Source organism: Artibeus jamaicensis, unplaced genomic scaffold (assembly GCF_021234435.1).
Source record: "Artibeus jamaicensis isolate MK-2021 breed Jamaican fruit bat unplaced genomic scaffold, CSHL_Jam_final scaffold_3151, whole genome shotgun sequence".
Lineage (NCBI taxonomy): Eukaryota > Metazoa > Chordata > Mammalia > Chiroptera > Phyllostomidae > Artibeus > Artibeus jamaicensis.
The window spans coordinates 1,945,415-1,966,934 of NW_026522037.1; the positions used below are offsets into that span (position 1 = coordinate 1,945,415).

Genomic DNA, 21,520 nt, shown 5'->3' on the forward strand with positions numbered 1-21,520 from the left:
GCCATTTCCACCCCTCCTGCCTCTGGGTTAGTCCTTCCAGCAAAGTGCCTCCCTCCGAAGTCATTTCCTTGGAAAATCTGAAAATACTGTTATTTCTCTTTTGTTCTCCCACTTCTATTTCAGAATATTTCGACCTGCAGAAATGTAAGCTGAATAAATGCGTATCTTAGCCCCTTCATGTAGATTCACCGATTGCCACCGTTTTGCCCTGATTTTGCTCCCCACACACACACACAGATGTGCACACACTTCTGCAGACTGCAGCGTCCCTGTTCATCCCACACACTGCCACCTCTCGCAGCTCAGTGACCAGAAGTGTCCTGCCAGAGCCCAGCAGGGCGACCACTCGTCACAGTTCAGCGCTGCTTTGACCCCACCAAGGGTCCCCCAGGACATCCATAAAGGATGTCATAGCCTTTTTTGGGTCCTGGCATCCAGCCCAGGACCGTTCACTGCACTCATTTCATGTCACCTCATCTCCTCACCCCAGCCTGAGGGGTCCCAGCCTTGTGCGTGTCTTCACATTGATGTCTGGAAAAGTCCCGGCCAGCCTGCTGGTGAAAGTGTCTTCGACCTCAAGTTTTCCTGAGCGTGTCCTCTCCCAAGGTTCAGGGTGCACCTGGTGGCAGCGCCACGCCATCCTCTGGGCTCTGTCCATACCAGAGGGCAGCGGTGTCAGGGCGTCCCGTTGCGAATGACTTTTGGTTGAGCGATTATGTTTAAATGGAGGCCAGCAGATTTCTCTGAAGGTCAAGGTGCACTTCTCTTTGTAATCAGCTGAAGAGCTGAGCAGCGATACTTGGCAACCACGGCAGGGTGCAGTCTCCCAGAGCTTTGCAGTCGCAGATGGCCCTCACCCGGGCCATGACAGTGAGCACGGGCGGTGGGTCTCGGCTTCTCCGGTCCCGTCTGCCGAGGGTGTGCTCTTCGCAGAGAGCTGCTTCTCCTTCTGGAGTCCTCACCCTTGTTTGCATTCAAAAGTGGGCTCAGGTGCTCTTTCTGTTAATTCAGTGCATTATCAGGTACTCCTCCGATTATTTATTTAGATGCTCGGATTGTTCCAAATTCGTCTGGTGGGAGCCCACTCAACGTGTGTCCTGTATGCGTGCAACAAGTCCTCGCACGATGCCGAGCCCCCGAGCAGTGGCACAGCCAGAGGCTCCAGCTCAGCCTGCATTTTACCTGCCGCAGCCCTGAGATCGGAATCCGGGGTCTGGGCACTGGGCATGCTCGCTACTGCTGAGGCAGTGCCACTTCTGGGCGCTCTCTGCAGACAGAGCAGGGGGTTACACACACTCACACACACACACATTCCACATCTCCATCTCCATCCTCCCATGATGAGATCGCTGGTTCCCAGCATCATCGATGTGCATGTTTCTGGGCTCAGTCCGCCAATTCCCACTGAATTGCTTTGGAATTGGTACACCAGTAATGCCACCTACTTGAAGTCACTGAGCGCAAGCCAAGATTGCCTTCTAGTTTGGGCTGTGTGTGTGTGTGTGTGTGTGTGCTGAGAAGACATCCCGTGCAGGGTCACAGTCAGATACTGGGTTCCAAACTTTCTGGGGTTTGCTTTCTTCTATGTACCGTGTTACCTGTTTCATGTATAGGTTACGTTCATTCGTTTCTGTCTGTATCAACTGCAGGGAAATCTTCCTGTCTCTGTTTGTTTAACGATGTTTTTGGAGCTGTAGATCATTACTATAGTTCACACACTAAACTTCAGGAAAAGACACACTTAGAGAAGCCCAACCACCCTCCCATCATCTATATACGTTGTACCCACTCCCAACCAGACCCAGAAAAGCCACGTCATGTATCTGATAAGGTCTACTGTCCACAATAAAGAATTCTTACAATGCACCAATAAAAAGACAAATAACCTAATTTTAAAAATGGACAAAGGATTTTAATTGTAGTTCTCAAAGAAGATAAACAAATGGCCAATAAGCACATGAGAAACTGCTTAACATCATTTGTTGTTAAGGAAATGCAAATCAAGAGACACCTCTTCATACCTACTGGGTTGAGGGTTATTTTTTTAATTGAAAATGACACATATTGGCAAGAGCGTGGAGAAACCAGGGCCCTTGTACCCTGACCGTGGGCTTTACAATGATGGGCCTGCTGTGGAAACCAGTCCGGCAGCCCCTTAGAAAGTTCAATATAAAATAAGCATGTGACCCAGCAATTGCACTGCTACCTCCATACACAAGAAAACAGAAAGCATACCTACCCCAGAGCTGGTGCACGAAAGTCGTTCGTAATAGTCAAAAGGTGGCTATAACCCAAGCCTCCATCAACAGACGTCTGGCTAAACGCCACGTGGTACGGCTGCACCGTGAATTACTATGCAGCCATAGAAAGGGATGGGTGCACATTTCATTGACCTGCTTTCTCATATATGTGAGCAGTGTTATTTCTTATATGCTATACAAGTAGTTGAAGGTTAATTAGCAGTATAACTGCATAGTGGTGCTGCCAGTCTCCTTCAGACAAACAGGAAAAAAAGAAAAAAAAAAAGGGTGGAATGCCTCTCTGCGGTACAACGCGGATGACCCCGAAAACCCGATTCTGTGTGAACGAAGCCACACGTGGAGGTCCAAGGATTATATGAATCCATCGCGTGTGTGTGTGTGCAGAGTAGGGAACTCCGTGGAGGGAAAGGAGGCCGGTGGTTGCCAGGGGCCCCGGGCACTGGGCGTGACTGCAGGGAGGTGCGGAGTTTCCTCCGGGGACCGCGACATGCCCTGGAGTTCAGTTGACCTTGCAGGACCTTGCGTATATAACAAAAATCCCTCAACTCTTCACTTTGAAATGGTGACCTTCAGGGTGTATGAATGATGCCAGTAAAAATACAAGTGCATTTTTCTTTAATCCTCATTGGTACCTTGTTTTGTTTTCTTCAGCCAACATCCTGGAGATCTGTTCACAGAAATCCTCACCATTCTTCCTCTACAGCGGCTACACGCTCTTGCACTACGGTCCCTTCTGCCAGTCTCCTGTTCAGGGACAACACGTAACTGTCCCCAGTAGTTCTCTGGCACAGGCGCAGCCACCGTGAGTGTTGGTGGTGGTGCATTTGTTTGCGTATCCTGGGAGGTGATTTGGCCTCAGTCCTGAGTGATAGTCTGAGAGTGTGTGAGGTCCTAGATGGATCATTTCCTTTCTTCACCCCTGGACGCTATTATTCCATTTCCTTCCAGCCACTTTATTTCTCTGATAAGAAATCTGCTGCCAGTTCAATTACTCTTTTGTGGGTGATCTTTCTCCGTGGTTGTTAAGATTTTCCCCCTCGTCTTTGCTTCCTGGTTTCCCGAGGTAGTTTATTTCCTTCTGCTTAAGAATCACTATGTTTCTTCAGTCTGAGGAGTCGTGGTTTTTATCAGCTCTAACATTCTAAGCTATTTTTCTCTGAATATTGCTTTTCTTTGCTTGTGGCTGATCTTTCTGAAACTCTTGTTTAACCGTATTTCTACTTTTCTGGTTCATCTTGCTTTCTCTCTGCCTCATTTTGGGGCATTTCCTTGACCTTTCTTCCATTTAATTATTTTCACTTTTGCTCTTTTATCAGATGTTTATCCCAACCTATGAATTTTTAATTCCAATGACTATTTTTCATTTGTAGATGTTCCATTTGCTGCTTTTGACTAGATGAGATCGGGCACGTTCAGGGTGGTATGGCCGCAGACTGCTTTTGAAATCTACCTTTTATTTTTCATCTCATTCTATTACTGTTAGAATTTCTTTTTTTTTCTTTTATGTTTAATCGCTTCAAACTTCCTTATTTCATAGTCTCTCTCAAATTACTTCATTATCTCCAATTCAGGGGTGTAAAGCCTGTTGTTTAATATACTGGTTCTTCTTGATGCTGACCGTATGGTGTGGGATTGGGGGTACTGCAACCGTTGGGGGCTCCTCCCTCCCCCGCTGTGGCCTGTGCCTGGGATGTGTGGCAACCAAGTAGCACATACTGACCTCCTGTGCTTGAGCTGCTTGAGCATGACCTTGGCCTTCCCAAAGGTGATATGGCCAGGAAACGTCCCGAGGGCGTACCTCCAGCCCGCTCTGTGTCTTTATCCTCATGTAGACGCACCTGCTTAAAGGAAGGTGCCTCCTAATACATACACCAACCCCTCTGAATGAAAGTTAAATGCAAAGATTGAAACACAGCCCTGGAAACAGAATGGGCAGTAAGGATCATTATGCAGCTACGCCCCCGGGGAAGTGGACATTTTATAAGAGCCAAAGCAGGGGTCAAGGGTGAGGTTCCTTTAAAATGCATGGCAGTAACGAAAGCTCTTGGGGATTGAAAGGCCTCTGAAAGGACTGTCAACTTTTTTGGCGCTGCTGACGTGGAACCTTATGCCTCGTTGCAGGGGGAACAATGGTGCAGTGTGTGCCCGCTCCCTGCCCTGCCTGGGCGGCAGCAGCCAGGGCACCGGTTTTCAGGGAATGCGCAGGGCTGTGCACCTCTGCTCCCTCCCCGGCACCCGGGCCCCAGCAGACAAGGCCTCTGAACCTTTCTGTGAGGGCGAGGCACAACCAGGCCATTCTGCTGCGCCGCTGCCGCCCGCACAATGCTCCCCGTTCAGAACTGTCTCTTGGGGGGCACACTTTGAAATCGCATCGTGTCCATAAAGGCGCTCTGTGTTGGGGAATTTGCATGTGCAGGGAAAACACTGCCCGTTGCAGAATGTGGCCTGAAGAGGCTGACAAATCTGTTTCCTTGTCTTTCCGGAGGGTGCCCGCGTGCCGCAAGGTCACGACCCAGGAGGAGCCCACTGTGCATTGTGTAACACGGGCGCCACCAGCTCAGTCGCTGCCCTCCCCGGGCCTCTCTGATGGTCTATGCGCTCCTCCTGGGGCTCTCGCACCGACGTGCCACGGGCACGCGGGGTTGCGTGTGTGGGAGGACACCTCTGTGTCCAGCCTGGCCTGCAGTCCGGCCCATGAGCAGCCCCAGACGCTGAGTGAAATGCAACCCCCGGGAAGGCCACGACGCTGGCCCTTCTCCCCTGGGAATGCATCTTCCTCCCCTGAAAACCCCCACAATCACTTATCCAGAAAAAGCTGATTATTCAGGTCATTAAGCCCCAGTTAGTCTGGATAATTGACATCCTGCGTGACCCCTAAACATAACACCTACAGTGGACACAGTGGGCTTCCTCTCCAGGCCCACAGCGGCCCGTCCTCAGGTTCACCTGCGAGGCCAGGCCCTCTTGGCTTCCTGCTCTCCTCACGTTCTGGTTCTGCATGGCCTTCCCCAGATGGTACCCTGATTCTGCACCAGATTTTGTCAGGACCAGGTTGGCCCCACCAGGGAATTCCTGTGGAACTTCCCTTTTTAACCAGGACACAGGTGAAATGACACATGTGCAAACCGGATCCATCTGAAAGTGCAGGCCCTCAGCAGCCACAAAGGCTCTGAGGTTCCCTTCTCCGCCCGGGGCAGGGGGAGCTGGGGTTCCCACCTGCGTCTACCTGCATGCCAAAGCCTGTGCCCTTCACTAAGGCAAGTGAGCCAGCCGAGGTCTCCCGGCTGCTCGGTGGCCCCAGCCAGCCAGGGCTCTATTGGACCATGGTTCTGTGTTTGCCTTCTGTCAGGGTGTTGGGGAGGGAGGTCACACAGGGGAGGGCAGTCACGTGACTCAGGAGCAGCCCCACCTGAGCCGTGCCAGGAGAATCCAAGGAATCCAAGGCAAACAGAGGCGAGCACAGGCCTGGAGACACTTCATGGAAGGAAGAGGCAGGAGTCTGCGGACTTGGCAGCTAGATGGTGGAGGGGCCAACTGGACTTTCTTCTTTATGCACAGACCCACCTGGAAACACGTCAGTGGCTGAACCAGAGAGCGAGTAGCCTTCACGGCAGCCCACATGCTCTCAAGGCAGCGCCCTGCCCCCTGGGAGGGCTGCGAGGAGAGATCGCACCCTCCTGTGTCCTCCCCACAGCGCTCCTCCCTCCCTCCGAATGAGTCTGGTCTGGGACGGGAAAGGCGAAGGGAGGGGCAGGTGCCTGCAGGAAGCCGTGAGGGTGAACCCTGTGGAGCCAGTTCAGGGCAGGCCCCAGGTCCTCCCCTCCCCACCCGCCGTCTACCTTAGCTGCTCCCCGAGTCCTTCATCTCCTCTGCACCGGCGCTGACCTCCCAGCCCAGAGCCTGCTCGAGCAAGGCCTCCCGAGGCTTAGTGGCGTCCACTGCCCTTGTCACCTCCATGGGAAGTGGAAATGAGGACATGATTCAGAGTAAGACAGACCTGACCCCTCCCCTTCTCCCTGTGGTTTCCCTTCTGTTCCTCCCCCGTCTTTGCTTTGCTATCCCTGGACGCACTGGCTCAGCCTCCAGCGTCCACGAGGCCTGGAGGGTGGCTGACTGGCCCCAGGTCACACATCTGGTGAGTGGCTGTGCTGGGACAGTGTTCCTTCCTGTGGTACCACCCTCCCTTCCTTGCGATGCCCGATCTTTTAGAAGCTTCCTGCATTATTAGGAAGCAGGATAGTCTGTTCCTGGTGTCGAACAAGGGGAGGAGCAGTTCGCAGGGGCCAGGCGGGGGGGCAGCTCCGCAGTTTGCATTTCACGGGAGCCCACGCGCAGCTCTCCCTCATGTCTGGGATCAGTGTGTTCATGACAGTCCCCTGTGTCTTTCTCATGACAGGTCGCTCCTGCCGTGTGCTCACCCACCTGTGGCTGCATTCGCCTGCTCTCTGCCCCCACCCCTCCTCTTGGGTTCTTATCTCATTGGCTCCTTGTCAGATCTTCTAAGTGTGCAAAATACCCTGTCAGAGATCAGGGCAGGGCGAAGGGACGTGTGAACAGGTGTGCACAGAGGGACCCAGCGCTGAGGCAGGGCTGAGGCAAGGCCAAGGGAAGTGGGCAACAGGAGATGCGCACCTCGGAGGGCTTCCCGGCTGCTTGAGATCAGAAAGTGGTGTGTTGTGTGGCTGCTGTTACCGAGCATAGTCAATTGACTGAGACCTGCAAGTTCAAAGGCTTCTCCTGCATGAGCACCATCATCACGCCCAGCGGCTCCTGCAGAGCTTGTATTTGCGTGGGGACAGCATTGGGTGTCTGTGACGAGTGCAGTGACATGGCTAAGAAACAGCTCTAAGACCTGGTTCCAGGGGGGCCATGTCAGCCCCTGGCTGATTAAAACATAAATGAAATGATGAGAAAATAACCGTGCAACTTTAGTGGTTAATTTACTTGCTTTTTGAGAATTTACGGGAGAATTTTGCAGCCATTTAACTTCTAAAAAGAAACTGTTTCAATAGTCTCCAGAAGGGAGTATTTTTGTGTGTCTCAGCGGCTGGTGAGAGTGCCTTTCCATCACCTGGTTGGGGCTGGCAAGGGGGACGCAGGTGCCAGACCCTGGGCTTCTTGGTCAAGCTTGGAGGCACATTCCCCAACTGGCAGGTGGGCCCTGTGCCTACAAGCTCTGCAGCAGCCCCGAGGATTTAATAACAGACCTCACACATGAACAGCCAGGTGGTGGCGGGTGGGGGCAGGCATTTCTCCCCAGTTCTCGTCATCTCTTTGGGAAAGCCAGGCGGCCATGCAGACAGGGAGGACCCAGAAGGAGCAGGGCAGTCTTGGGTTGGGCGCACGGTGGGGTGGGCAGGAAAGCGAGCGTTCTGCCAGGCACCCTCTGCGGCCAGGGTCAGGGGACAGCTAGGGATGGGGTGCCCTCTGGCCTTAGCGCTGAGCCACCCCCAGCCCCAGTCCCTGGTCCTCTCTCCCACAGGCTCCGTCCACCCAGAGCGCTCCGTCCAAACCCTCGCATGGCCAGGTACATGGGGGTCACTTTTCGTTTGTAGGTATTGAGATATTTTACCCCTTCTTTAGTTCGTGACCTACTGTTAGTTCTGTGTTCTTCCCCCCTCTGGGAAGTGGGAGGGGGAGGAGACTGCGAGTCCGTCCCGTTCAGCGCCCCGGCCCACCGGGGCTCTTTCATGCTCCTGCTGCGCTGTCTTAAGGGACAACGCTGACTGCTCGTGCGTCTGACAGGCACACCGGTCACTTCATGCAGTTTCTGGGTGAGGTTTAACATGGCCTCAAGCACCCAGAGACTGGCTTGGGGTGATCTCTGTTTCCCTGTGTTACACAGCGTGTGTGTGCATGTGCACACGCCTTGTGTTTCTACGAGAAATTGTGAGTAGCAGTTTCTTTACTGAGTGGCTATCAGAGAAATTCATTGATATTTACCCCAAATTCTATATACTTCATATTACCTTCCACCTGAGGGAAGGGGAACTGTTACAAGCAATAGGCAGGTAGACAGACAGACAGACAGATGTCAGACTTCGCAGCAACCCCTGAGTGGGGGCACCCTGGCGGCAGGGACTCTCCCACTTTCCTGACTGCATCTCACCGCTCTGCTGACTCTTCTAGGCCGACGGCCTGCAGCCCGACGTGACTCTGCACCTGAACTCACCGCCGTCACCTTCCACCGGCCCGGTCCCCGTTGTTCTTCAAGACAGTCCCGATGCCCCATAAAAACACAAAAACTCCACAGCACAGACCACACGTGTTCAAAACCCTTCCGGCTGCTCAGTCCCCTGACAGTAGGAGTCTCGGGTTTCTGTTCACTGCCTCATGGGCAACTGTCCACGTATCCAAACCCCTGTCCCTCCAGCATTCAGCTAACACATACTGACCTGTTTTTTCGTTGGGGGTTACACAGGGCGGAGGGAGGGTCCAGCCTGTAGTGAGTGACCAGCGTGAGGCTCCTCTCCCAGGGAGGGCAGACAGTGTCCTGTAGCCAGGATACAAATAGGCACAAGATGAACCTGCCAAGGCCAGGGTGTGGGCTCAGAGGACAGGGCCCCCTGGCTCGGGGAGTCTCTGAGGAGTGTTTGCCCTGGCCCCTGAGGGCTGGGGGCAGATGACAGTAGGAAGAGGGAGCTTGGGGAACGCAGGTCTGTGTATCATCAAAGCCAAACTCCGCCAGGCCGAGAGGAGATTCTGTACGACCGGCGGTCGGATCAAAGGCCTGCCTCCCCCTTTGCTTCCAGGGCTCCGAAGGTGGGGAAACTGAGACATCCTGGTCGTCTAGATCTCTAACAGCCGTGTCTCAGAGGTGCTTTCCAAACGTGTGCACACACACCCCTCTCCCACCCCTGGCACTGGCACCCGCCATTGGGGGGAGAACACACATGGCTCGTAGACTCTGGTCAGACTCTCTGTAAAGCACACATGGCTTCCGTTACAGCCTAGTTTCCTGTTCCAAGGCCCCACAAGGTCACTGCCATGGGCCTGGCCCAGAATCCCTCAGGTCCAGGGGCCCCGCCTCTAGGCAGGGCTAAATAACAGCAGGCCACCCAAACCCAGCAGGAGGCGGGGGCCCCAGGAGCAGTATGGGCCGAGCGTCTTCCCCTGCACCCCAGGGTGCCTTGGAGCACTGGGGAGCATCCGCGTGTCTTTTTGAGTCTTTCTGTAGGGAATGACGCTGGATATGGTTCTCCTGACAGCCTTCCTCCGTGGCTGGCCCGACGCAGCCTCCAACGGTTTCCCACACCCGCCCCTTTTCTCACGTGCTCACCACTGACGGCGTTACAGTTCTCTTCTTTCCAAAGGGGTCCCGTGGCATTGAGTGATTCTCCCATCTGTTATTATCACAACATTCAATGCGATCATCATTAGCCCATTAACTCGTAACTGGTACTATCGTTGCTATTATAATGACTATTAACCAAATATGAATAATTCATGCTATCGCTAATATAATTATCGTTACTAACTATATCCTGGAATCACGCGTCATTTGTCTTCCTTTGCCCCTCATCTGCTTCCACTTCCTGTTGCCTCCTCCCAGCCTTGGCTCACACATCCAACCTCCTGGTGGTCCTCACAGACCCTGGGAGCCAGGCCCGTGTCCCAGGACATAACCGATGGTGTCAGTGACCAATGAACCGTCAGTTCCCCTGCAGAGACAAGACCTGGGTGGCCTCCCTGGTGCTTCGGTTTACGTGGGTGCACCCACATAAACCGAAGCACCAGGGAGGCCCTATGTCCATCGGGTTCTACCTTCGCTGACACCTCAGAGCCCACCTAATGCTGCAGGCCAAGAGTCAGAGACAAGTGGCATGCCCTGCCCACCCCACCCAACCAGGGACAGCAGATCCCCAGTGGAGGGGACGGGGAGGAGGGTCTTCTTCTTCCTGGTAAACTGGACGAGTCAGCACAAAGTAGCCATGGCGTTCAAACACTGACCGAGACACCACTGGGCACCGCTGCTCTATCTGCTCTATTTCTAGGAGCCTCCACTCCCCAAGCACTTGCAGGAGCCGATCCACGGACTCACCACATGTTGGGCTGGGCCCTCCGGCACAGGAAACAGCTGCTAGTGCGCAGGAACTTAGGGTCTCGGTGGGGCCTCTGCAGTGTGTCCATGAGGACCTGCGACCTGTCAGAGGTCACAGGAGCCATGAGCTGCACACACACCTCACATTTCAGACAGACCTGGGCCTCGGGGAGGTGGCTGTCCTCGGGGAGAGGTGCAGAGGGCAGCGCCTTAGGTGTGGTCGTGCTGTCGGCTCTACAGCAGGTGCAGGGGCACCCAGTTCCCCAGGGTGGTGTCAGGTCTGGGGGAGGAGATGCCCCTAGCAGAATCTTCCAGGAGGAAAGGACACAGTTACCAGAACTGGGTAAGAGGGCAGCGCGGGCGAGGGGCCTGTGCAGAGGGCTGGAGCAGACACCACGGTGGCCGGCGGTCCACACGTTCAGGGAGGAGGCCGGGTGCGGGGTCGATGGGGGAAGAGTGGGCTACACACACTTAGACTCCGGGGCTTCACCCTGCAGCTCTGGGGAAGTCATTCAGGACGTAAACCTCGGAGTATTTGAGGCAGATCCTTCTGGCTGCAGTGTGTGGACCAGTTTGAAGGAGGGCTTCTGCAGTGCGTCAAGCAAGGTACTGGAAGCACGTGAACTAAGTGAGAGAGTGGCGATGGGGGTCCAGAGAAGGGGGAGAGGGTAGAGTCAACATATGTTAACGAATGGGGCTTCTCGGATGTCCCTCCTTCCAGTCTCAGTGACCAGACCAGTGATGGCGATGGTCAGGATCACAGGAGGAGCAGGTAGAAGGGTAGGTGGGGGGCGCAGGAAAAGAGACAAGACTGTGGATTCTGCTTTGATAGAGGGAGTTCTAGACGCCAAGATGGAAATCCCCAGAAGGCTAATCGGCCCTTAAGCCCCCAGGCTGGGGCAGCCCCTGTAAATTCAGCCACTGTGGGAGTATTCACCCCAAGGGAACCGGCAAGAGCTACAGGCCAGGTGGCTTGCTAAATGTTTATCAGAAAAGCACTGGGTGTCACCCAGACTGACACTGTCAGACTGTGAGGAGGGGGTGTGGCCATTGCCTGGCAGGGCTGGAGGATTTGTGACCAGTTTAATCCCATTAAGGCTCCGTAGGCGTCACCTCATTCCGTCCCAGCACTTGACATTGTGGAGAAGAAACGTGGAGATTTTCCGTTTTTGCTTTTGTGTTCTCCAGGCTGACACCTATTTTCGTCTGTCTGGGCTCTTGTAAGTTTTATTTATTTGTCCACGAAGCTCGGACACTTTCCTGGGATGTGACACTGTGGCTATCTCTCAGTTCGTAGCGAGCCTGTTTTGTTTTGTTCTGGTTTTGGTGGGGGTTTTTTTGGAAGATGCGAATTTTCTTTGTTCATGTCAGAATAGTTTTTCCACATTGTTGATTTGATTAATGTTTTTCATTCACTGACTCTGTTTTTATCTTCTGGAATTCTTGCTGTGCTTATATCGACTCTCTCGGGTCCATCTTGCATTTTGCTTATTTTTCTCATCATTTAGTCTATTTTCTCTAAATTTTGGGAAAGACTCCCCATCCAGCCAAATCCACCGCTTCGGTTTTCTGTGCTGCCCAGTGTGTCCTTCAGGGCCGTTGCTGCGCTTGTCACTTTTGGCGATCGCATCTTCATCTAGAAGCAGTCTTTCCGGATTTCAGATTCCTGCATCTTTGTATTTACGCCATGTTATTACTGCTTTCGATGAGTTTTTTATTTGTGTCAGGAATTTCCCGAAGTGTTCTATTTCAGAAGGGGGGGATTCCTTTATATTCTTTAGATGGGTCCCTCTTTGTGGACTTCCTGTGCAGGGCTTTATTATTAGGATGACTTCACTCCCTGCCACACCAGTGAGCCTGGTGACTGTCAGGAGGTGACCGTCACGAGGTGACCGCTATTCATCCTCGCGGGATGGGAGGCGCTTTACCCCAGGGCCAAACGGCTGCTTTCACATTTTGTTTTAATCCCAAAATTGCTGGGCTCCGTTCTTCCCTCACCAGCCCTTGTTGCAAAGTGGGGATGCCCTGGGCAACAAGGTCAGCCTCACCTGGGACTCTGACAGAAACCCAGGTGTGCTGAGTCGGAGCCCCCGGCCGGGGGACCAGGCGGCTGTGCCCTCACACCCTCTAGATGTTGCTGATGCCCATGGGTGTGGGAGCCCCTGGCCTGCGCCCAGCGGGGGGCTCCGTCTGCAGCGGGTTCGAGCCGAGCAGATGTGAGTCCCTGGTCAGTGTCTCGCGAGAAGACCCTCGTGTGACGCCCAGCCCTTGCCTGAGGCGTCCCCAGACTGGCTGTCCTCAGGCTGGCCGTCCCTTCAATCCAGGGCACTCCCACATCAGTGGCAGCCCCAGGGGCCCCACTCATCGCCAGCAGCGACACTGTCCTGTGGATGGCTCTGACCCTCATCATCACAGTACGGTGACCCCACTGCTTTCTCCCCCTCGGAAATTTCTGTGGAACTTTAAGACTGTCAGGATCGGGGTGGCAGTGCCATTGTGACCATCGGGGGCGGTGAGGATGGCCTGAGGCACTGAGTGAGGCTGGGCTCCCAAGCGTTTCTGAGGAACAGCGGCTCAATGGGGTGGCCCGCGGGGGTGAAGAGCATGGGAGAGGGGGACTTGAGGATGGCTGCATTTCTGGCCGGAGACGAGATTCACCTCGCACTTGGCCTGGGCAGGTTGATGGCTCTAGGAAGGGGATGGGAGGAGGCCATTCTGACCAGGGTGATGCAGGCAGGACATCAGGCTGAGCACAAGCTCATCATGGGGACAGTGCCCGTCACCCGCTCACGGCGCCTCCCAGCTGACCTGGCCACCTGCATCTTCACATCAGGCCGTGGCACCTGGAGTCCTCTTGGGAGACTTGGCTTCCACTGCCTAACCCTAAACAGTGTTCAGGGCCCCCTCCAGATTCCCTGGGAGACAGGAAAGGGATGCAGCCTGCGTTTCCGCTGCTGCTTCCCCTCGCACGGTTTGGCATGTTAATTTTCAAGTTTCCTGGGAGGCACTGGAGATGCTAATGAATTTCTTCACCCGCTCCCCTCCTTCTGTGTCGTAATTCTCCCCACTCGCAGCGTCTGCTTCCCCGGCTCCCCAGTGGACGGGTGCTGGGGCGAAGGGGCCAGTGTTCCCGGCACAGAACCCACTTGTCCGCTCCCTCACTTCTCGATTCTCATTCCTAATTACAGCCGGTATCATTTACACCCGGCTGGCGACATGGGGACAGCCGCTGGAGTCTCTCAAGCGCTCCACGCCCTGCTGGGTTCAGACTCTTACAGGGACCCTGACACTTGACTGTGCTGGCTCCCTCCTCAGTCCTGTCTCGGAGTCCGTCTGCTCCTCCTGAGCACCTCATGGAGGCAGCGTCCCGCAGAGGAGCAGGGTCAGGACAACCGCAGCTCGTGCCTTGCCTCTTGCAGTGGGGACCGGGAAGACGGGGAAGTGGGAGAAGAGCTGGAGCATTGGCTGGAAGCCCCTTTGAGAACTGGAGAGCGCCGTTCCCCGCCCACTCAGCGGGCCTGAACCCGCACACAGAGCCCTCAGCAGTGGTGTTCCGCAGACGCCAGGCCGGTTCCTGTCCACTCACTTTCCCCACCTCCTTCTGCGTATCTGCAGGGACCAGTCCCTGGGCTGTTTTGATTTCAGGTTCACCCTGAAAGTTCATGCAGCTGTCGTTGCAGTTTCCGAGAGGCAGGAGGGTGTGGAGGTCACAGGCCCTGGCTCTGGCCTCACACAGACCCGGGCTCACAGCCGTCTCAACCCCTCCACAGCTGGGCGCAGTGCAGACTGCCCTGCGGGTCAGGGCCTCGTGTGAGCCGGAGGAAACGCCATCCTTCTTCGTTTCTCTGTGAGGGCAGGCAGAGGCTGGGTCCCAGCAGGGTTCGGGGGCCTGACCATAAAAGAAGTCGGCGTCTGCAGCCTGGTCACCCTGAGGGCTTCCCTTGGGGCCCCATGAGACCCCCACGTGGGGCTGCAGACCCCAGGGAATTCTTGATCCACCCACCAATGGGTTGCCCTTGGCTCCCGCTTTGCATGATGGGCAGAGAGGGGCTGACTTTCCTCCGCAGATCCCATCGCTTGGATTCAGGAGGCTCAGAAGTTGCAGGGAGGTCTCAGCTCAACCAGGTCTGGCTCCACGTTGTGTGTGCAAGGTCACAGACATGTTAGCACTTGAGACCCTGGTAACGAAATGAGCTGTTGAGAGCAGGCACAGGGCTCACTCAAACGGGATTTCCTTCCACCGACAAAACGCTAGGCTGTCTGGTTTCTGTCCTGTTTTTAATTAGCTCTTTGGGGGCAGTTGGTTTACTGAGCACCTACTGCATGCCTGATGCTGTGATCTCACAACAGTGTGACCCCTTTCTGCCCTGGTCAAGGAAGCTTGGGGTAAACCGACGCTTGCCGGGGTCAGAAAGCCAGTGAGCGGCAGAGCCAGGCCTCACCACTCAGAGTGCTGGGACTCCAGCCTGCCCTCCGTCCGTGACGCCATCATTTGGGGGGCGTGTGCTATCCAGGGCTGCAGACCAGACTCAGCACTGGCTGCTGCATTAAGTCATTCACCTACCTCATCTCCCGTTGCGTCCAGCTTGTTGTCTGGCCCCAGCCCAGGTCCCTTTAGAATTCTGCTCAGCAGTAAAAACAAGACCTCTCATTTCGTACAGGGAGTGGGCTTGGAGGTATATTTCTTCGCAGGAATCCTGCTCATGGGATGCCTTTCAGTGGTGGGAATTGTGGTCATGCCCGAGGCCCTCACCTGAGTTGACAAATGACAGCTCCTGGCCACAGAAGCAGGAGGGACCCTTAGACGTGAGCATGTCCTCCGTTTTGTCCTGACCAGCCACAGCAGCCGCCGGGAGTCGGAGGAGGAGAGCGTGTGGTGGCAAGAGGCAGCTCGGGCTGCGGTGGGAGAGAGGAGATTGATGAGTTATCTTTCTGTTTGCACCTTCAGAAACAGGTTAATTGTTTCAGTGACTGGCTCTGTCTTGATTAGGAAACGTTAATAGCAATTAATGATATGACTTCAAAAAAGGCATGGGAAAATTAATAGCATTCTCAGGAAACATGAATTGCAGCCATTATCTACGGGATCCAGAGCTGCCCGAGCTGCCAAGCAGGCTGATGGCAGTGCCAGCGGGTTTTCTGGTCTGAATTCTCTAGATAATCGAGCAAGTCTTCTATTTTTTCAGCCTAAAATTCCCTGTAGTGAGCTAACAATATTATTTTGTTTAAAATGCTCCAGTTCTACAACTTAATTAAAAACCTTTTACAAGTTAATTTGATTAATATATGCACATCTTATCTGCATGTGCAAATATTATTTGATTATGATGATGAAACTTTTTTAATAAAAGAAACTGCTAAACTGTGGCGGAGAGCAGTTCAGGTGAAGAACTACGAAAATGTAAGACTGACTTTATGTAGCTCTCATCCCCCCCCCCAGTAGAAACCACACCTTTTCTTTGGAGACCCCAAGAATAGAGGCAGAGCCCCAGCCCCGACTGTGCCAGGAATGGCCGTGCCTCCTGCCGCCGCCGCTCCGTAGGGCTGCTCGACTCACCTGCCGTCTCAGGCAGCCGTAGGGCTGAGCTCGGAGCTGGGAGGTCCGGCCCCACTCTCCAAACGAGAACGCTGACTCACACTCAGGAACCTGCCCAAGGTTGCACAGCCGACAAAGGTGCAGACACAGCTGGGGGGCTGGACTTGGCTGGGTAGTTTATGAGGTCAGCTGGCGATAGGTGGGCAGGGCTGAGCCAGGGGAGGGGCTGGGAGGCTGCGGGGCCACGGGCAGGGCAGAGAGAAAACCAACATGACTGAGTTGGGGGGGTGTTGGCTGGAGGGGTGGATGGGAAGGTGCTGGACAGCTGCAGCAGGGGCCGCTGGGAGGTCCCGGCAGCTCAAAGGGCAGAGTTTGTTTCTCACTCTCGTTGCGTTAGCAGTGCAGGCCTTGCGGTTGTCGATGTGCCACTGTTTTGTGGCGAGGCCACACCCACAGGAGGCCACTGTACCTGGGGCGAGGTCTCACACAGGTGCTTGACTCTCTCTGACGGAAGTGACATGGCTCTCCCCCACTCACAGTGTGTGGGCAGACCTGTTACATTGCCAGACCTAACATGAGGGGACAGGAAGGAGATAACTTGGGGGAGCGTCGTTAAGGGGATCGGCAGGAATGGAACAGATGTGCGTTCCGGAACGGCAGCCCGAGCTCGGCTTCCGAAATGGCCACGCTGCCCGCAGGGCCCCTTGGCCTCCTCCACCCTGTGGGCTCCGGTCTCCGAGGCTCGTGTGCGGCCGCCCTGGGACCTCTTTCTCAGAGCCGGGAAGCCCTGGGTCTACGTCCCAGCTCTACCACCCATCTCCGGGTCTCTGTTCCTTCTGTGTCAGGAGGGTAACAATAAAACCATGCGAACGATGAACTCAAGGTGATCTGCAATGGGTCCAGCCTGTCCCAAGCAGTTAATAAATGTTTGCTCTAATTCTTATAATCTCTGAAAATGTTCCACCTTCAGAACTTTTAATTCTGCTCACAGTCTTCCTTCCCTCCCCCCTTCCCTGCACTTCGCCCTCTGCTGCCTCATCAACACGTGCCGTTCATTAGCTTTCTCTAGCCCCCTCTCCCTCCCACACCCAGGGAGCCCACAGCGTGAGTACTTCCTCCTGCAGGTCAGTCCTCCCCTGGCCCGTTGCATCCGCAACCTGCCTCAGCTCAGCCCATCTTCCACCTGCCTCGGGGCAAGGCCCAAGTCCCAAGTCCCACCTGACAGGGTGTCTTCTAGTCTCTGGGATGTCAGAAATCTTTGGTTCACCCCAGGTTCCCTTCTGCCTCCTCCCCACCGGTAATTACCTGAGCCCTTGCCCCCTTATACCCCCGGAGGGACTGCTTCCTGCTGGGTCGTGTTCACGACCAGACACTGTTTGCCAGTCTTTCACCTAACTGGTTAACAGAGGGACGTAACCCTAACTGAAGAGTACGACCACCCAGCACAGCATTTCTCAGATCGAAGGAGCAGGCACATCCCCAGCAGGCTGGTTGCAGACACCTCGGTTCTGCTGCTGTAGGTCCAGGGGGAGGCCCAGGACTCTGCCCCTCTAGCTAGCTTCACGGAGAGGTCTGTGCTCCTGGTGCCGGTCCCACTTCCAGGAGCAGGGGGTCGGCTGCCCTGTGTTGAGCATACTCAGTGCTCGCTGTGTTTTGACAAGCATGGCCTTTCCCTGGGAACCGGGGCGAGTTCTGCTGCCAGCCCCTCCCGGGGGCTGATGAGCGCTGGGGTCCCGCCTGCCGACTTAGAGCCCACACCTGAACAGCGGACTCGGTGGTCCGCAGGCGTGCACACATAGGCCCGAGAGTACAGCTTGGAAGATGTAAGTGAAAAGGTCTTCGCACATTTGTGAAACCATGTGTGGTTCTTCCCGTGCTCTGGAAACAGGAATACTAACGTCAAATTAAGCTAATTAAAGACGGGGGTTGAAATTAACCAGAAGAGACTCTCTGAGCAAAATAAACTTTGTTCCAGGTTCAGAAGAAGGAAAGTACCTTTATAGATGTATTTCAGACATATTTTTTATCATTTAGAACATCTTATCTATAGCCATTTCTTAGAAATCCTAGTTATAAAAGAATAGTGATTTCCACATCTGTCTTACTGATTTACTTTTACTTTTGTTTTTATTTACGGAAATAACAAAATATGTATGCATATAACCTTGTCTTATTTCCCAAAAGTAACACATCGCACATACCGCTCGGCACTTCGCTGTCTTGCTCAGCAGGCAGTCTCAGGGCCCCCTCCCCGGGTCTGTGGGCAGCCTCCTGGTCTCTTCTGTGGTTGGGCCGTGTCCCACGGGGCAGACGTGCCACACTGCTGTTCCCCTTTCCAAATGGCACTGAAAGGGCTTTGCCACAACAGTGGCCAGGGCTTGACTTGCACAGGGAGGCCTCGCCCCCAGGAAATCAACATCACGCCTACGTTAAATTTCGTCAGCCCCTCAGGTAACCGCCTCAGGTTCCACTGGGGGTTATTTTGGCTGACTTGTCCTCTCCAAGAAGTGTTTGATTTTCAAAGGAAACACAGCAAGTTTGTAACCTGAGAGGCTTTGTTGGGACTCAACCCAAGGTGCCCCTCCCTTTGGAGGAGTGATTTTGGGAGAAATACTTGACTTTAATTCAGGCATTCGGGGTTGACTCTCGGCTCCTTACACACCCCTCTGTCCCCCGAGGTGAGTTCACTGAAGGTCCCCAGGCCAGTCGGTCCTGTGCAGGTTAGTAGGCAAGTGCTGTGCAGGCTCCAGCCCTTCTCCCTCACTCAGCGTGAGCGGAGAGGACACGGGCTGCCCGTGGAGGGGCCATTCCACCGTCCAGCAGACGCTGAGTGACACTTTCTAGCAGAGGGATGGCGTCCCCCTTGGAAGCTCTGGGAGAGGTTCAGTGGAAGCACCTGTTGTACAGGTTGGCCATTATTATTTTCAAACTTCCTGTGAATTGTCTACACATCTGTTTTTCTGCCGCCGCTCAGAACCTCGAGGCTTTAAAACTGCACAGCCTGCCAAACAGGCAAGAAGAACTCGCAGGCCGCTCGCTGGAACCCACGGTGGTTTGCACAGCCCGGCTTTGCCGAGTCCCCTCGACCGTCCACAGGTTCAGCAGGCCCACCCCGACCAGCTTCTTCCCTAGTGTGTTTGAACAGTGCCCCAGCGGGGACGAGGGCTGCATCTCTCTCCGCCGCCTGCCAGGCAATGCCGACAGACTCCTTATTCCTCCGCCAGCAGCCCGCCCCTGCCAATAGCGCGAGCGACGGTGCATTTGTACGGGCCTATCTTCAGGGGGATCTTCACTGCGTCCTCAAGTTAATGCACATACACAGATTCTGCTTTTTATGCCCTTCCTCTCTGGGTCATCGACCTTAGATTTATTGTTGGTGTTGACTTTAGACCAAAATGTAAATGAGATTGTGTTGGCATATTTTAAAGCCCTTCTTCCTAGCAGATTGAGTCGAGAATCAGTTGGTTTAAACTGATAACCTTGGGTCACCACAGACAATGTCTCGTTCTCGCTGAGCGGTCTGTTCCTGGGCTGTGGCACCGCCTTCGCTCATTTCAAGGAAGCTGGGGCCGGCCGGGAAGAAATGTTCCCTTCTCTTCAGCCTCCCCAATTTGTTTGCGCCTCTGCCGTGACCCCCGGTGACTCTTGTGCAGCAACTGCTGACAAACAGGAAGAGGTGGGAAAGCAGGACAGTTTCAGGTTCTCGTTCTTCCCTCTTAAGGCCTCCATGTGCCCCGCCCCTTCTGTGGTCTTGTTCGGTGCACCCCTCCCTGGGGACAGTGGCCCACGAATCCCCAGCAGTGAACGGGGAGACAAGCACAGGTGTGAATAGGCGAGTGAGAGACCAAGGAGAAAGTGAAGACCCCCCACTCCACTGTCGCCTGTGCAGCCAGCTGGGCTGAGCCCCAGGGTCCGGACTCTCCCCCCAGGCTGAGCCCGGGACCTGCCCTAGCATCTAGGAGAGGGCCCAGCCCCACGGGCCCACCCAGAGGTGCAGGGAGCCCCACTCCGTCCTCCAGAGAAACAGGCTCCTGGTGTCAGCAAGTGGAGCACCACGCCGTCCCCAGAATGGCCGCGGGGGGAGGTGGGTGACGCGGCAGGCCGTTCTCTTCCCACTGGCAGCTGTGGGACCTCTCCGGCCCCTGGTGCACTGTGCTGAGGGTTAGGGCGGAAACCCTGCCGGCCCTGCTGCCCAGAGGCCGCCCTCCTCTGGGACGGAGCGCGCTGGAGATCGCCTCTCCGAAAACACAGCAGAGGGAGTGTCTCAGTGTGTGCGTGTGAACACGTGTGTCCAAGGCAGGGACGCGTCCCTCAGTGTGTGCGTGTGAGCATGTGTGTCCGGGTGGGAGTTCGTAAGAAAAAGCCATGTGGTGGCCCCCGTATCTCTTCAGTTCTGGTTAGAGCCGCCTTCCAACGTCTCGGCTTTATGAAGCGCTGATGTGTAAAGGGCAGCCTGTTGGGTTTGGGTTTCTCCTTTGAGAAGCTCTGTCAATCAGCCCCCACCCCCGGCCCCAGACCGAGATCACCCGGCAGCCCAGCCTGTGTCCCCAGAATGCAACTTTCCATCCCCTGAAAAAGCCCCAATGTGGTTTTGGTCCCTCCCTTACAACTTACTGCGTTCAGCGGTGCTCTTCCTACACAGCCTCCAACCTCCAGTGGCTCTGAGCTTCGGAGGGGCTTTGCCGAGGAGCCCCCCAGCTAGGGGTGGAGGGCAAGGCCTCTGAGACCCCGGCCAGGGTCCCTGCCGTTCCCGCTGTCCCCGCTAGCAGCCTCGGGGGAGTGCCACGTGCCCTAGTGGACACGTTTGCCAAACTCGTTCGAGGGCATTTTTACCGGTGCTAAAAGTGAAGTGACTGCGCCTCCTGACGTTCCCACCGATCTCAGAGCGCCACTCGGAAAACTGCCCTGACCCGGTGGCCAATCGCTGTCCCCCTCCAACCCTCTTGAACTGCACCTGGTCCCAGTTCTGCTGCCACCGTGGGGCTTCCTCTACTTAAGGGCAGATTGTGAGTTTCTACATTTAAATAAAAAGCAGGTTGTCCACTGCCATTGCCGGGGTCAGGGGTTTGGGTCATCCCACCGACTGACCACACAGTCCCGGATCCCCACACCAGCCTATGGTTTCCAGCCCGTGCTCTTCCCACGGTAGACACAGTGGCCCACTTTTACCCCGGCCGTGCTCCTTTGCCCGGGGACAGCCCAGGAAAACACACCTTTGCTGCGTTCCGTTTATTTCCAAAGGTGCGTGTTTTCAAGCACAGTGTAAATGAGAAGGAAGAAGTGGCCAGATTGTCTGTGGAACTGCCATATTATCTATCGCCTCCCGGCAATAGGGAAGTCCAGACCAGTATTGAGATAAAAACCGGAGGCACGTGCAAAGATAAAACCGTGAGTGGGACACCGGCCACGTGTCCTCCCGTTTTCTGCCTCCTGCTCCCGGGCAGCAGAGAGGAAGCGGAGAGCTCTGTGCCCACGTCGTCCTGGAGAGTGCCCGCCCCACCCCACCCCCTCCCTCCTCGCGGCTTTTCTCGGCACCATCTCGCCTTCACGTCTTTGGGATTGAGGGTGGCGTTCTGGTGAAAGAGCCGTAAAAGACAGCGCGTCGAAGCACCGGGCCCTTTCCTCCGTCACTCCCGCACAGGACGGGGCGATTCTGCTGCACCCTGGACCATAAACCTCACC

At 55.1% G+C, this 21,520-nt stretch overlaps 1 protein-coding gene and 1 non-coding gene across 2 annotated transcripts in view; both read left to right on the forward strand.

Annotated features, from left to right (window-relative positions):
* SDK1 (sidekick cell adhesion molecule 1) overlaps positions 1 to 21,520 on the forward strand; it is a 577,655-nt gene that overhangs the window by 415,744 nt on the left and 140,391 nt on the right. The window lies entirely within an intron of this gene.
* Positions 2,377 to 2,504, forward strand: LOC119043813 (small nucleolar RNA SNORA19). Its single transcript, XR_005081487.2, has one exon. It is a non-coding gene; the product is annotated as a small nucleolar RNA SNORA19 (small nucleolar RNA).